The following is a 16,282-nucleotide window of genomic DNA, read 5'->3' as shown; positions in this document are numbered from 1 at the left end:
GCGTCTCTTTTAAGGGGCTTTAAAAGCGTCTTGCTATACCACTCTGACCTCCGCGTCTCTTCTGAGGGCCATTAAAAGAGTCTTGTTATACCACTCTGACCTCCACATCTCTTGTAAGGGGCATTAAAACCATCTTGTTATACCACTCTGACCTCCACGTCTCTTCTGAGGGGCATTAAAACCATCTTATTATACCACTCTGACCTCCACGTCTCTTGTAAGGGGCATTAAAACCGTCTTGTTATACCACTCTGACCTCCACGTCTCTTCTGAGGGGCATTAAAAGCGTCTTGTTATACCACTCTGACCTCCAGTTGTCTTGTAAGGGGCATTAAAAGCGTCTTGTTATACCACTCTGACCTCCACGTGTCTTGTAAGGGGCATTAAAAGCGTCTTGTTATACCACTCTGTCATCCACGTCTCTTCTGAGGGGCATTAAAAGCGTCTTGTTAAGCTACTGGGACCTCCACGACTCTTCGAACGGGCATTGCATTTCCTCATAATTTTTGGAAGCTTTTGCTTGGAAGGCATAAGCAAATACTATGGGAGACCCACTCCCCAATAATGGGAATAATGTTTTTAAGATGCTGTACTGTATGGCTCTTGTAAGGGGCATTAAAACCATCTTGTTAAGCTACTGTGACCTCCACGTCTCTTCAAAGGGGCATTAAAAGCGTCTTCTTAAGCCACTCTGAACTGCACAGCTCTTCCAAGGGGCATTGAAATGTTGTTTTTAATTACCTTACCTCTAATCTCCACGACTCTTCCAACGGGCATTGCATTTCCTCCTAATTTTAGTCAGCTTTTGCTTTTCAATGCAAAGGTGAAAACTAAGGGAAACACACTCCCCAATAATGGGTAGAAGGTTTTTAGTATTCTGTAATCCACGTCTGTTTCAAGGGGCATTGCAGTTCCTCATAATTTTTGGAAAGCCTTCCATTCACTGCTTAGGCCAACAGTGTACAGGAGACCCAGTTGCTATAAATGGAAAAACGGTTTAGTTAAGGCCCTCTGATCTCCATGTCATTTCCAAGGGGCATTGCAGTTCCTCATAATTTTGGAAAGCCTTCCATTCACTGCTTAGGCCAACAGTGCACAGGAGACCCAGTTGCTATAAATGGAAAAAAAGGTTTAGTTAAGGCCCTCTGACCTCCATGTCATTTCCAAGGGGCATTGGAGTGCCTCAAAAGTTTTGGTAGGCATTGCACTCACTGTATGCCCTATAACTGTGTAGCCGAACCGCTCTTTTTATTACAGAAACATATCCTACAAGACATATGTGGTTGACTGGCCTGATATTGATGTGAATGGTCCCTGTTCCTCCTGCTCTTTCTCCTTTGCCACTACCTCATCCATCATTTATCACTTGAAGCTTTGTTTTAACGAGAGTCATAGAACTTGGATAGTAGCAGGAAAACATCCAGCAATCCTCAGAGGAGGTAGGATATGCACCAAAACGCTGACCACCTCAGGCCTAGCCGCTACTACATACATGCGCTTGCATTCCTTGAAAACAAAGCAGATGCTAACTTCTATCATCCTCATCATGCTCCTCACCTTGGCACTCTCAACTCCCCTGATAGAGAAGCCGGGGCCCACCGGAGAAGTCGGGTTCTCTGGTGGGCTCGTCCAATGCTGCCCTAAAGCAGGCCAGTCTAAGAAAAGTGTGTGGGGATGTTCCGCGGTGAAATCGGGGCGGCTGGGGACCGTTTATGGACACCTGGCCGCGGGGCGGCTGGGGACCGAGTGTGGACACCCGGCCGCCCCCTGGCGACTGGGGACCGTGCGTGGACACCCAGCCGCCGGGCGGCTGGGGACTGAGTATGGATACCTCGCTGCCGCAGCAGCCATGAGGTAGTGGCCAGCTTCGGCCTCCACATGCCTAAAAGGCCCAATTTCAAGTGCACGCAAGCTAGCAGTATGGTATTGCAGCCTGGGGGTGGGTTGGTGGCAGGTTGCACACTTATGCTTGCATTCCAACAAAACAATGCAGATGCTAACTTCTATCATCATCATGCTCCTCACCTTGACACTCTCACCTCCCCTGATGGAGTCGGGTTCTCTAGTGGGCTCGTCCAATGCTGCCCTAAAGCAGGCCAGTCTAAGAAAAGTGTGTGGGGATGTTCCGCGGAGAAATCGGGGTGGCTGGGGACTGTCTATGGACACCCCGCTGCCCCCAGGCGGCTGGGGACCAGGTGTGGACACCCAGCCGCGGGGCGGCTGGGGACCGAGTGTGGACACCCGGCCGCCGGGCGGCTGGGGACTGAGTATGGATACCTCGCTGCCGAAGCAGCCATGAGGTAGTGGCCAGCTTCGGCCTCCTCAAAACTAAAAGGCCCCATTTCAAGTGCAAGCTAGCAGTATGGTATTGCAGCCTGGGGGTGGGTGGTTGGCTGCATTTTTGCGCTTGCATTGCAAGGAATGGGGGAGGTACAATTGAACACTGCCCTGGGACAAGGACTTGCACGGGGATAGTTGCAAGTCTGCATCTTCTGATGCGGCAAGGATCACATCTGATGGGCACACTTAGGCAGTGACCTGGGAGTCAGAGATGCTTCCCCATGCTGTTCCCATGTCTTTTCAGCACTGTATGCATGTGTCACACAGCACATGGCCAGATAAGGTTGTAAAATGTTTAAATGACATTTCCCAGTGAATGCATTTGTCACAGTTGAAAGCAATACAAAAGTGCAAAAACGCATAAAAAATGCTACTTGTGAACATAGCCCAAGGTGTGGAGGAGTATTTTTGTTTTTGGTTATTTATTTTACCTTATACACAAGTCTTTACCCTGGAAAGGATGTTCCTTAACATATTTCACAGGAAAAAAGTTTCACTTTCGTTTTTGAACGTTTTCTTATGAGCCTGTAAAAGTGGCTTAATACCTCTGAACACATAGTTGACAACAGTGACCTGGGGGTCATAAATGCTTCCTGGGGCGATCCCCATGCTGTCCCCATGTCATCTGAGCACTGTCACTATCATTTTGGGCACTTTTTAGGCTTTCTACAGACTGCCGGGGGTGCCGCCGCAAAAATGCTCGGGTCTCCCATAGACTAACATGGGCTCGTTGCTCAGGTCGAGCACCCGAGTATCACGGCGAGCTTGGGCCGAGCTTCGAGCACCCGAGCATTTTAGTGCTCGCTCAACACTATTTATAACGGGGGCACAAGCTAGTGACTGATTTATATTCTCAGTGGAGCAGACTTCATTGTGGTGAATGATATACTCATGGGCACAGTGTGGCACATATTTGCATTTGGTGGCACAGTGGGCGGCATTATTTATTTAAGTCGCTTATATTTGTAACATTTTTGTTTTTCAGGAGTGCGGTGATCTGCTGAAAAGTGCGGAGCAGCCGAAACCTGGACAGCAAACTGCAAAGACGAATCATGGCGGGAAGTCGTCACGAAAGACTGGACTAGGTAAAGAAGAGAAGAAAGAGAGCGACTGCAGTGTATAAACTGGAGGGTTAGGTGGGGCCCATTATATTATAATAAATCTATGTGGGGCCCATTATATTATAATAAATCTATGTGGGGCCCATTTTATTATAATAAATCTATGTGGGGCCCATTATATTATAACAAATCTATGTGGGGTCCATAATATTAAAGGGACGGATATGTGGGGCCCATTATATAATAATAAAATCTATGTGGTGCCCATTATATTAAAGGGAAAGCTATGTGGGGCCCAATATATTAAAGATAAAGCTATATGGGGCCAATTATATTAAAGGGAAAGCTATGTGGGGCCAATTATATTAAGGGGAAAGCTATGAGGGGCCCAATATATTAAAGATAAAGCTATGTGGGGCCCATTATATTAAAGGGAAAGCTATGTGGGGCCCATTATATTAAAGGGAAAGCTATGTGGGGCCCATTATATTAAAGAGAAAGCTATGTGGGGCCCATTATATTAAAGAGAAAGCTATGTGGGGCCCATTATATTAAAGAGAAAGCTATGTGGGGCCCATTATGTTAAAGAGAAAGCTATGTGGGGCCAATTATATTAAAGAGAAAGCTATGTGGGGCCCATTATATTAAAGGGAAAGCTATGTGGGGCCCATTATATTAAAGAGAAAGCTATGTGGGGCCCATTATATTAAAGGGAAAGCTATGTGGGGCCCATTATATTAAAGAGAAAGCTATGTGGGGCCCATTATATTAAAGAGAAAGCTATGTGGGGCCCATTATATTAAAGAGAAAGCTATGTGGGGCCCATTATATTAAGGGGAAAGCTATGTGGGGCCCAATATATTAAAGATAAAGCTATATGGGGCCAATTATATTAAAGGGAAAGCTATGTGGGGCCAATTATATTAAGGGGAAAGCTATGTGGGGCCCAATATATTAAAGATAAAGCTATGTGGGGCCCATTATATTAAAGGGAAAGCTATGTGGGGCCCATTATATTAAAGGGAAAGCTATGTGGGGCCCATTATATTAAAGAGAAAGCTATGTGGGGCCCATTATATTAAAGAGAAAGCTATGTGGGGCCCATTATATTAAAGAGAAAGCTATGTGGGGCCCATTATGTTAAAGAGAAAGCTATGTGGGGCCAATTATATTAAAGAGAAAGCTATGTGGGGCCCATTATATTAAAGGTAAAGCTATGTGGGGCCCATTATATTAAAGAGAAAGCTATGTGGGGCCCATTATATTAAAGGGAAAGCTATGTGGGGCCCATTATATTAAAGAGAAAGCTATGTGGGGCCCATTATATTAAAGAGAAAGCTATGTGGGGCCCATTATATTAAAGAGAAAGCTATGTGGGGCCCATTATATTAAAGAGAAAGCTATGTGGGGCCCATTATATTAAAGGGAAAGCTATGTGGGGCCCATTATATTAAAGGGATAGCTATGTGGGGCCCATTATATTAAAGAGAAAGCTATGTGGGGCCCATTATATTAAAGGGAAAGCTATGTGGGGCCCATTATATTAAAAGGAAAGCTATGTGGGGCCCATTATATAATAATAAAATCTATGTGGTGCCCATTATATTAAAGGGAAAGCTATGTGGGGCCCATTATATTAAAGAGAAAGCTATGTGGGGCCCATTATATTAAAGGGAAAGCTATGTGGGGCCCATTATATTAAAGAGAAAGCTATGTGGGGCCCATTATATTAAAGGGAAAGCTATGTGGGGCCCATTATATTAAAGAGAAAGCTATGTGGGCCCATTATATTAAAGGGAAAGCTATGTGGGGCCCATTATATTAAAGAGAAAGCTATGTGGGGCCTATTATATTAAAGGGAAAGCTATGTGGGGCCCATTATATTAAAGGGAAAGCTATGTGGGGCCCGTTATCTTAAAGGGACATCTACGTAGGGCCCATTATATTAAATGGATGGCTATGTGGGGCCCATTATATTAAAGAGAGAGCTACGTATGGCCCATTATAATAAATGTATGACTATATGGGGCCCATTATATTAAATGGATGACTATGTGTGTTCCATTATATTTAATGGAAGGCTATGCGGGGCCCATTTAATTATGATAAATTCTATGTGGGGCACATGATATTAAATGGAAGGCTATGTGGAGCCCATTATATTTAATAGAGGGCTATGTGGGGACCAATACATTAAAAAGAAAGCTATATTGGGGCCCACTATGTTATCTGGAAGGTTTTGTGGGGCCCTCTGTATTAAATTGAGGGCTATGTGAGGCCTATTAAATTAAATGGAAAGCGTTGCGGAGCCCATAATATTATATGGAGGGCTATGTGAGGCACATTTATCAAATAAAGGGCTATGTAGCGCCAATTATATTAAATGGAAGCCTATGTTTTGTCCATTATATTAAATAGAGATGTATCTTGCCTCCATTATAATAAATGGAAGGCAATGTGGGGACCATTATATTAAATGGAGGGTTATGTGGGGCCCATTATATTAAATGGAAGCCTATATGGAGCCCAGTAAATTAAATGTAAAGCTATGTGGGGCCCAATATTTTAAATGGAAGGTTAAGTGGGGCCAATTGTATTAAATAGAGGGCTATGTGGTGCCCAATATAAAACATGGAAGGCTTTTTGGTGCCCATTATATTAAATAGAGGGATATTTTGGCCCCATTTTATTAAATGGAAGGCTATGTCAGGTCCAATATATTAAATGGAGTCCAGTGCGGCCTATTATATTAAATTGAAGGTTATATGGGGTTCAATAAATTAAATGAAAAGCTATGTGGAGCCCAATAAATTAAATTATAGTACATGGAAGGCAATGTGCGGCTCATTATACTATATAGAGGGCTATGTGGGGGCCATTATACTTTATAGAATTCTATGTGGGGGTCCATTATAATTTTGCCAATGGCAAATTGTGTGCTCCGGTGGCACTCCAAAGGTAAAGGGTGTGCTCCGGTGGCACTCCAACGTCATAGGGTGTGCTCTGGTGGCACACCAATGGCAAAAAGGCCAAAGAGTAGACCCTGGTGGCAGACTGAGCAGCCCTAGAATGCGCCCCAGTGGTAAGCAATAGGGGCCAAAGAATGCACCCTGGTGGCAGGCTAAAAAGCCCTAGAGTGCGCCCCAGTGGTAAGCAATAAGGCCAAAAAGTGCACTCCGGTAGCAGGCTAAAAAAGCCTAAGAGTGCCCCGGTGGTAAGCAAAATGGTCAGAGTGTACCCCGGTCGCAGTTAAAAAGCCCAAGATGGGTGCCCCGGTGGTAAGCTAAAAGGCCAAAGAGTGCACCCCGGTGGAAGCTAAAAAGCTCAAGATGGGTGCCCCAGTGGTAAGCAAAAAAGGTCACAGATTGGGCCCCTCTGGTAGGCCTACGGGAAATAGAGTTCTCCGATGGCACGCCAACGGTAAAGGGTGTGCCCGATGGTACTCCAATGGTAAAGGGTGTGCTTCAGTGGCATGCCAGTGGCAAAAAGTGTACTCCGGTGGCATGCTAATGGTGAAAGGTGTGCTCTGTTGGCACCCCAACTGTAAAGAGTGTGTTCCAGTGGCACCCCAGCAGCCAATGGTGTACTTCGGTGGCAGACCATCGGGAAATGGTGTGATATGTAAGGCTCATGATAACAAAAGGGAGGGCTATGTGGGACCCATTATTTTATATGGAAAGCAAGGTGGGGCCCATTATATTAATTAGGGGCTTATGTGGGGCTCTTTATATTAAATAAAAACATGTGTGGGCCCCATTAAATTAAATGGAAGGCTATGAGGACACCATTAAATTAAATGGAAGGCTATGTGGACCCCATTAAATTAAATGGAAGGCTATGTGGGGCCCATTATATTAAATGGAAGCCTATATGGGGCCCAATAAATTAAATGAAAAGCTACAGTATGTACAGCAATAATAAAAATGGTAATAATACAGGGTGGGCTATTTATATGGATACACCTAAATTAAATGGGAATGGTTGGTGATGTCAACTTCCTGTTTATGACACATTAGTATATGGGAGGGGGAAACTTTTCCAGATGGGTGGTGACTATGGCGGCCATTTTGAAGTCGGCCATTTTGGATCTAACTTTATTTTTTTCAATGGGAAGAGGGTCATGTGACACATCAAACTCATTGAGATTTTCATAAGAAAATACAATGGCGTGCTTGGTTTTAACATAACTTTATTCTTTCATGAATTTTTTACAAGTTTATGACCACTTATAAAATGTGTTTAAAGTGCTGCCCATTGTGTTGGATTGTCAATGCAACCCTCTTCTCCCACTCTTGACACACTGATAGCAACACCGCAGAAGAAATGCTAGCACAGGCTTTCAGTATCCGTTGTTTCAGATGCTGAAAGGTTATATGGGGCCTATTAAAATAAATGGAAGACTATGCAGGACCTCTTGTAATAACTAGAAGGCAATTTGTGACCCATTATATTAAAGTAGATGGTGGCCCGATTCTAACTCATCGGTTATTCTAGAATATGTATGCGGCCGGCCGCGACCAATCAGCGAACCGTGTTAGTGAGGACCGGAGAGCATGTTTAAATTTGGCGCCAAAACCGGTGATTGGTCACGGACGGCGGCCGCGACCAATCAGCGAATCGTATTAGTGAGAACCGGGGAGCGGGTACTTCCACTGTGAGCAGCCGGGAGATGACCGGCTGCTCGCAGCAGAAGTATCCCAACCGGCGGCGCCGCTCCCCGGTCCTCCCTTCACACTTGCCGTCGGGAGATAAGCGGCCCTAGCCACTGATCTAGCGACGGTAGCCGCATGGAGGTCAGCGGCGCCGCCGGTCGGGGTACTTCTGCTGCGAGCAGCTGGGAGATGACCGGCTGCATCGCCACTGACCTCTGTGCAGAGCGGTGTTTAAATTTGGAGCCAATATCGCTGATTGGTCGCGGCCGCCGAATCGTATTAGTGAGGACAGGGGAGCGGCGCTGCCTGTGCGGGTACTTCCGCTGCGAGCAGCCGGGAGATGACCGGCTGCTCGCAGCAGAAGTATCCCGACCGGTGGCGCCGCTCCCCGATCCTCCCTTCACACTTGCCGTCGGAAGATCAGCAGCCCTAACCGCTGATTTCCCGATGGTAGCCGCATGGAGGTCAGCGGCGCCGCCGGTCGGGGTACTTCTGCTGCGAGCCGGAAGTTGACCGCTAGCGCCGGTCATCTCCCGGCTTCATCGCCGCTGACCTCCGTGCGGCAGATGAGCCGCTAATGGCCGCCATCTTTTTCTGAAATCCCACGTCGCTGATTGACCACGGTCGGACCAATCAGCGACGCAGGACTTCCTGGACAGAAGGACAGACAGACAGACATGATAAGACGATTATATATATTAAATGTAAGGTTATGTGGGGCCCAATATATTCAATGAAAAACTATATGGGCCCATTATATAAAAGAAAAAGCTAAGTGTGGCCCATTTTATTAAATGGATGATGGTGTGCTCCGGTGGCAAGCCAGCGGGAAAGTGGTGTGCTCCGGTGGCAAGCCAACGGGAAAGTGGCGTGCTTCGGTGGCAAGCCAACGGGAAAGTGGCGTGCTCCGGTGGCAAGCCAACGGGAAAGTGGCGTGCTTCGGTGGCAAGCCAACGGGAAAGTGGCGTGCTCCGGTGGCAAGCCAACGGGAAAGTGGCGTGCTCCGGTGGAAAGCCAACGGGAAAGTGGCGTGCTCCGGTGGCAAGCCAACGGGGAAGTGGCGTGCTCCGGTGGCAAGCCAACGGGAAAGTGGCGTGCTCCTGTGGCAAGCCAACGGGAAAGTGGCGTGCTCCGGTGGCAAGCCAACGGGAAAGTGGCGTGCTCCGGTGGCAAGCCAACGGGAAAGTGGCGTGCTCCAGTGGCAAGCCAACGGGACTGTGGCGTGCTCCGGTGGCAAGCCAACGGGACTGTGGCGTGCTCCGGTGGCAAGCCAACGGGACTGTGGAGTGCTCCGGTGGCAAGCCAACGGGATTGTGGCGTGCTCCGGTGGCAAGCCAACGGGACTGTGGCGTGCTCCGGTGGCAAGCCAACGGGAAAGTGGCGTGCTCCGGTGGCAAGCCAACGGGAAAGTGGCGTGCTCCGGTGGCAAGCCAACGGGAGAGTGGCGTGCTCCGGTGGCAAGCCAACGGGAAAGTGGCGTGCTCCGGTGGCAAGCCAACGGGAAAGTGGTGTGCTCCGGTGGCAAGCCAACGGGAAAGTGGCGTGCTCCGGTGGCAAGCCAACGGGAAAGTGGCGTGCTCCGGTGGCAAGCCAACGGGAAAGTGGCGTGCTCCGGTGGCAAGCCAACGGGACTGTGGCGTGCTCCGGTGGCAAGCCAACGGGACTGTGGCGTGCTCCGGTGGCAAGCCAAGGGGGAAGTGGCGTGCTCCGGTGGCAAGCCAACGGGGAAGTGGCGTGCTCCGGTGGCAAGCCAACGGGGAAGTGGCGTGCTCCGGTGGCAAGCCAACGGGAAAGTGGCGTGCTCCGGTGGCAAGCCAACGGGAAAGTGGCGTGCTCCGGTGGCAAGCCAACGGGAAAGTGGCGTGCTCCGGTGGCAAGCCAACGGGAAAGTGGCGTGCTCCGGTGGCAAGCCAACGGGAAAGTGGCGTGCTCCGGTGGCAAGCCAACGGGAAAGTGGCGTGCTCCGGTGGCAAGCCAACGGGAAAGTGGCGTGCTCCGGTGGCAAGCCAACGGGAAAGTGGCGTGCTCCGGTGGCAAGCCAACGGGACTGTGGCGTGCTCCGGTGGCAAGCCAACGGGACTGTGGCGTGCTCCGGTGTCAAGCCAACGGGACTGTGGCGTGCTCCGGTGGCAAGCCAACGGGACTGTGGCGTGCTCCGGTGGCAAGCCAACGGGAAAGTGGCGTGCTCCTGTGGCAAGCCAACGGGAAAGTGGCGTGCTCCGGTGGCAAGCCAACGGGAAAGTGGCGTGCTCCGGTGGCAAGCCAACGGGAAAGTGGCGTGCTCCGGTGGCAAGCCAACGGGAAAGTGGCGTGCTCCGGTGGCAAGCCAACGGGAAAGTGGCGTGCTGCGGTGGCAAGCCAATGGGAAAGTGGCGTGCTGCGGTGGCAAGCCAACGGGAAAGTGGCGTGCTCCGGTGGCAAGCCAACGGGAAAGTGGCGTGCTCCGGTGGCAAGCCAACGGGAAAGTGGCGTGCTCCGGTGGCAAGCCAACGGGAAAGTGGCGTGCTCCGGTGGCAAGTCAACGGGAAAGTGGCGTGCTCCGGTGGCAAGCCAACGGGAAAGTGGCGTGCTGCGGTGGCAAGCCAACGGGAAAGTGGCGTGCTGCGGTGGCAAGCCAACGGGAAAGTGGCGTGCTCCGGTGGCAAGCCAACGGGAAAGTGGCGTGCTCCGGTGGCAAGCCAACGGGAAAGTGGCGTGCTGCGGTGGCAAGCCAACGGGAAAGTGGCGTGCTCCGGTGGCAAGCCAACGGGAAAGTGGCGTGCTCCGTGGCAAGCCAACGGGAAAGTGGCGTGCTCCGGTGGCAAGCCAACGGGAAAGTGGCGTGCTCCGGTGGCAAGCCAACGGGAAAGTGGCGTGCTCCGGTGGCAATCCAACGGGAAAGTGGCGTGCTCCGGTGGCAAGCCAACGGGAAAGTGGCGTGCTCCGGTGGCAAGCCAACGGGACTGTGGCGTGCTCCGGTGGCAAGCCAACGGGACTGTGGCGTGCTCCGGTGGCAAGCCAACGGGAAAGTGGCGTGCTCCGGTGGCAAGCCAACGAGGAAGTGGCGTGCTCCGGTGGCAAGCCAACGGGGACGTGGCGTGCTCTGGTGGCAAGCCAACTGGGAAGTGGCGTGCTCCGGTGGCAAGCCAACTGGGAAGTGGCGTGCTCCGGTGGCAAGCCAATGGGAAAGTGGCGTGCTCCGGTGGCAAGCCAACGGGAAAGTGGCGTGCTCCGGTGGCAAGCCAACGGGAAAGTGGCGTGCTCCGGTGGCAAGCCAACGGGAAAGTGGCGTGCTCCGGTGGCAAGCCAACGGGAAAGTGGCGTGCTCCGGTGGCAAGCCAACGGGAAAGTGGCGTGCTGCGGTGGCAAGCCAACGGGAAAGTGGCGTGCTGCGGTGGCAAGCCAACGGGAAAGTGGCGTGCTCCGGTGGCCAGCCAACGGGAAAGTGGCGTGCTCCGGTGGCCAGCCAACGGGAAAGTGGCGTGCTCCGGTGGCAAGCCAACGGGAAAGTGGCGTGCTCCGGTGGCAAGCCAACGGGAAAGAGGCGTGCTCCGGTGGCAAGCCAACGGGAAAGAGGCGTGCTCCGGTGGCAAGCCAACGGGAAAGTGGCGTGCTGCGGTGGCAAGCCAACGGGAAAGTGGCGTGCTCCGGTGGCAACCAAACGGGAAAGTGGCGTGCTCCGGTGGCAAGCCAACGGGGAAGTGGCGTGCTCCGGTGGCAAGCCAACGGGGAAGTGGCGTGCTCCGGTGGCAAGCCAACTGGGAAGTGGCGTGCTCCGGTGGCAAGCCAACGGGAAAGTGGCGTGCTCCGGTGGCATGCTAATGGTAAAGGTGTGCTCCGGTGGCATGCTAACGGTAAAGGTGTGCTCCGGTCACATGCTAATGGTAAAGGTGTGCTCCGGTGGCATGCTAACGGGAATAGGTGTGCCCGGTGGCATACTAACGGGAAAAGGTGTGCTACGGTGGCATGCTAGCGGGAAATGGTGTGCTTCGGGGGCATGATAATGAGAAAAGGGGTACTCCATTGGCACCACAATGGTAAAGGGACTTGGAAATGTCACATGTGAAGTCATACTCGCATAGTGTCTGTTGTTGCAGGGATCAAAAGAGCGACCCGGTGGAACAAGATGTGGACTCTGTGCGGCAGATGGTGGTTTAAGGACAGCAAAAAAGCAAAATAAGACCAAGTAACAGCAAGAAAACAATCCAAGAATTACAGCAGCAGACAAGTAAGTGATTGTGATTCTTTTAAACGGTGATGTATGATCAGATGAAGTGGAATGCAGTAAGTTTGGAAATATGATTAACAAGTTAATAAAGTGTCTGAAATGTATGAGCGAGAAAGAGAAAAAGGTGGATTGTTACAGGGGGACAGCTGAGAGTAGGGAGTTGCAGAGAAAGTCCTTGTGACAGGTTTAGGATGTATACGGCTGTTTATTGCCTCCTCCACATACAAAGGCAGGAGATGAGACTATCAAACTATTGAACTTGGAGTTGTCAGTAATGTTGGAGGAGAAATTAATAAAGGAAGTAAAATGGGAAAGAAAATAAGGGGTTGTATGTTTGCCTGGTCAGAGGGATGTTTGCCTGGTCAGAGGGATGTTTGCCTGGTCAGGGGGATGTTTGCCTGGTCAGGGGAATGTTTGCCTGGTCAGGGGGATGTTTGCCTGGTCAGGGGGATGTTTGTCTGGTCAGAGGGATGTTTGTCTGGTCAGAGGGATGTTTGCTTCACGTTGGGGAAGAGGGAAAGGACTGAATGATCCGGCACCTGTCCTATCCACAGGATGGTCAGCTAGTGCCGCCATAGGGAAAGAGCTGACCTAGTGTCACTATCAATCATCTGAGTCTGCAGTACAACTGATTAGGGGTCCAGCAGGGGGGCGCTGATGACACAGGTGGACCTTGGGGCGGTTTTCCGGTTGCCGACGCTGCACCTAGAGGGTTTTCTTCATGTAATTATCCTCCTCACATTGCAGACTTGTGAACTTTATAAATTTTCTTCATTTGCTTATTTTCTTCCTTCTCTCCCAAACACGTTGCTGAAGTGCTGTCTCACCCCCACTGCCCCCATCCAGAAGCTTCTTGTGGCTGCTGTTCAGTGAGATTTGTCCTCTATATACCAGCAGTCTGTGTATGGGCCTGTCCCTGTCTGATCCTCTCTGCTCTCCACCCCTGCACTCAGACATGGGAAACCCTGTACTCGGATTACTTCACATCTTGGTGAATAACAGCTGAAAGGACCCTATAAAGGAGCCTGTACCAGGCAGGTGACAGCGGTGCAGCATTGTGCTTGTGGGGGCAATCGGGCGGTGGAGTCAGAAATTGGGGAATACTTGGGTGCTCTCTGGACGGACAATATTAGTGCTGCAGTAATTTCCCACAAGTTTTTGCACAGAGCGGCCACTAATATAGAATAAAGTAAAACAATTGTGCTCTGTAAATAATGGCTGTGCTTTGCTACAAATGCTTCATGTTTGCAGGAGGTTTTTTTTTCTTTAATAAATTTTATTTAGTTTATAATTGATTTTTTCTCTTTCTGCTAGATATCAGCACATGATAGAGGCCGTACGGGACTGGTATAAGAAGTTCTTGGCTGAGAAGGAAAGAAGCTTCATTCCTCCATGAGCTGCAGTTCTTTGTGTCCAGTCGGGAGCTCTATTAGTAAGTAGATTTTATCACCGGCGCAGACATTTCCGGGAAGGTTCCAATTGGCCAAATACAAGACGTTCATTAAACTCTTCATTAGAAATAAACGTCTGGTTATCATCCACAATACTTAATACCGGTCACTTGTCACAAATTTGTATATTTTTTACTTGTTATAAAATGCTGCTGATCCCTTGAATCTTTTCTTTTTTTTTGTCATTTTAGACAAAACATTACATATTCCTGACAAGTCCCAGGTCTTTTCACACCACTCGTTTTGCAGGTTCTTTAATACTACAGCACTTACGTTATTGGGGTCATTTTTGTGCAGTTTGCAGTTACATGATTTTTTATACATGTTTTTTTTTTAGGTTTGTCTTGTTATTACATCACATTCATCTTTTTCCTCTCTTGCTTTCCTGGACTGAAGGAAACATATCTCCAAGTCATTCTGAGCTGCCGGCAGGAGAGATGGACCCTCAGGAGCCTCCTAGTCTTCAGAATCCACATGAAGGAGAAGTCCAAGCACAAGAAAGGCCTCCGACAGCAGAGCAACCTGTCCGCCTAAAAGTCCCAGAAGAAGAAGCGATGGTCCCGCAGCTCATCTGTGTTTTTCCTAAATGTGGTTTATACTTTTACTGATTGTAATTTTCTTGGTCGATACCAGATAAAGTTTTGGATGACAACTGTCTGGACTTGTGTCTTATTTTACATTTCTCCTTTTTTCTTCTTGCTTCCCCTCCAGTGAGATCTGGCTTAGGTGATAAAAGCCTTTCTCTATCCGGCATTTTTGCAGCAGGCTGGAGAATGACTTTCTGGATGATAACTTGCCTTAGTCTCAGGTGCCCATACACTAGTTAGTTTTAGACCGGACGCTTGTCCACACAACACATCCCGACTCCCCCATATACATGAATGTGGTTATATGTGTGGGGGAGATGGCCCCATACACAGCACATGGTCGGCTGCTCCAGCAAAAATCCTTAGGTTTGACCTACCTTCCTGTAATATATATGGGGGGCCATTAGTTGGATGTTTGCAGGACCCCTCTTTGTCCAACAGCTTCCCTCCCCCACACATAGCAAGCAGTGTACAGACAAGCTCCCTTCCCGCACATACAGCATATATAGCATATAAAGAAAAAACCTAGAAGTCTGAACTGAAACATAAATTGATGTGCATGGAAAATGTAAATGCATGTTCTCACAAGGCCACTAGACAAAGAAAAACCAAAGACAAGCAAAATACCCAAGTAACCGGAAGTGAATGGGTAAATCGCAAAGTGCAAAAATAATAAATAATGAAGGGTATTTAGTTAACATAATTTTGATAAAAATAATGTAAAAGCTATCCTGCCACATCACGGCAACCCTTATGGGACAGTCCTAACGCTAATATTAAAACCTTACCATTTGTCAAGTGACGTACATATGGCTAAGGGCAGAGAGACTGACCCCCTAGTAGAAGCATAGACCTGAGGCAGAATAAACATTTCAGCTCAGACAAAGGGTGGCCACACCCTAATATGTACTAAAGCACACTGAACTACAAAGAAAAAACCTAGAAGTCTGAACTGAAACATAAATTGATGTGCATGCAAAATGTAAATGCATGTTCACACAAGGCCACTAGACAAAGAAAAACCAACAGCAAGCAAAATACCCAAGTAACTGGAAGTAAATGGGTAAATCGCAAAGTGCAAAAATAATAAATAATGAAGGGTATTTAGTAGTGAAGAGCGAGCACTAAAATGCTCGGGTGCTCAAAGCTCGGGCCGAGCTCGCCATGATACTCGGTTGCTCGACCTGAGCCACGAGCCCAATGTTAGTCTATGGGAGACCCGAGCATTTTCGCGGCGGCATCCCCGGCTGTCTTTTAAAAGCCTAACAAGTGCCCAAAACGATAGTGACAGTGCTCAAATGACATGGGGACAGCATGGGGATCGCCCCAGGAAGCATTTCTGACCCCCAGGTCACTGCTGCCAACAACGTGGTCAGAGGTATTAAGCCACTTTTAAGGGCTCACAATAAAACGTTCAAAAACTAAACTGAAACTGCTTTCCTGTGAAATATGTTAAGGAAGTTCCTTTCCAGGGTAAAGACTTGTGTATAAGGTAAAATAAATAACAAAAAAAATAAATACTCCTCCACACCTTGGGCTATGTTCACAAGTAGCATTTTTAATGCGTTTTTGCACTTTTGTATTGCTTCAACCGTGACAAATGCATTCACCGGGAAATGTCATTTTAACATTTTACAACCTTATCTGGCCATGTGCTGTGTGACACATGCATACAGTGCTGAAAAGACATGGGGACAGCATGGGGAAGACCCCTGGAAGCATCTCTGACTCCCCGGTCACTGCCTAAAAGTGTGCCCATCAGAAGTCATCCTTGCCGCATCAGAAGATGCAGACTTGCAACTATCCCCGTGCAAGTTCTTGTCCCAGGGCAGTGTTCAATTGTACCTCCCCCATTCCTTGCAATGCAAGCGCAAATATGCAGCCAACCACCCACCCACCCCCAGGCTGCAATACCATACTGCTTGCTTGCACTTGAAATTGGGCCTTTTAGGCATGTGGAGGCGGAATCTGGCCACCATGTCAT

This window comes from Phyllobates terribilis, unplaced genomic scaffold (assembly GCF_046119375.1).
Source record: "Phyllobates terribilis strain yellow unplaced genomic scaffold, ASM4611937v1 Scaffold_180__1_contigs__length_3869351, whole genome shotgun sequence".
In the NCBI taxonomy this organism is placed as follows: domain Eukaryota; kingdom Metazoa; phylum Chordata; class Amphibia; order Anura; family Dendrobatidae; genus Phyllobates; species Phyllobates terribilis.
This window is presented reverse-complemented; position numbering follows the sequence as displayed.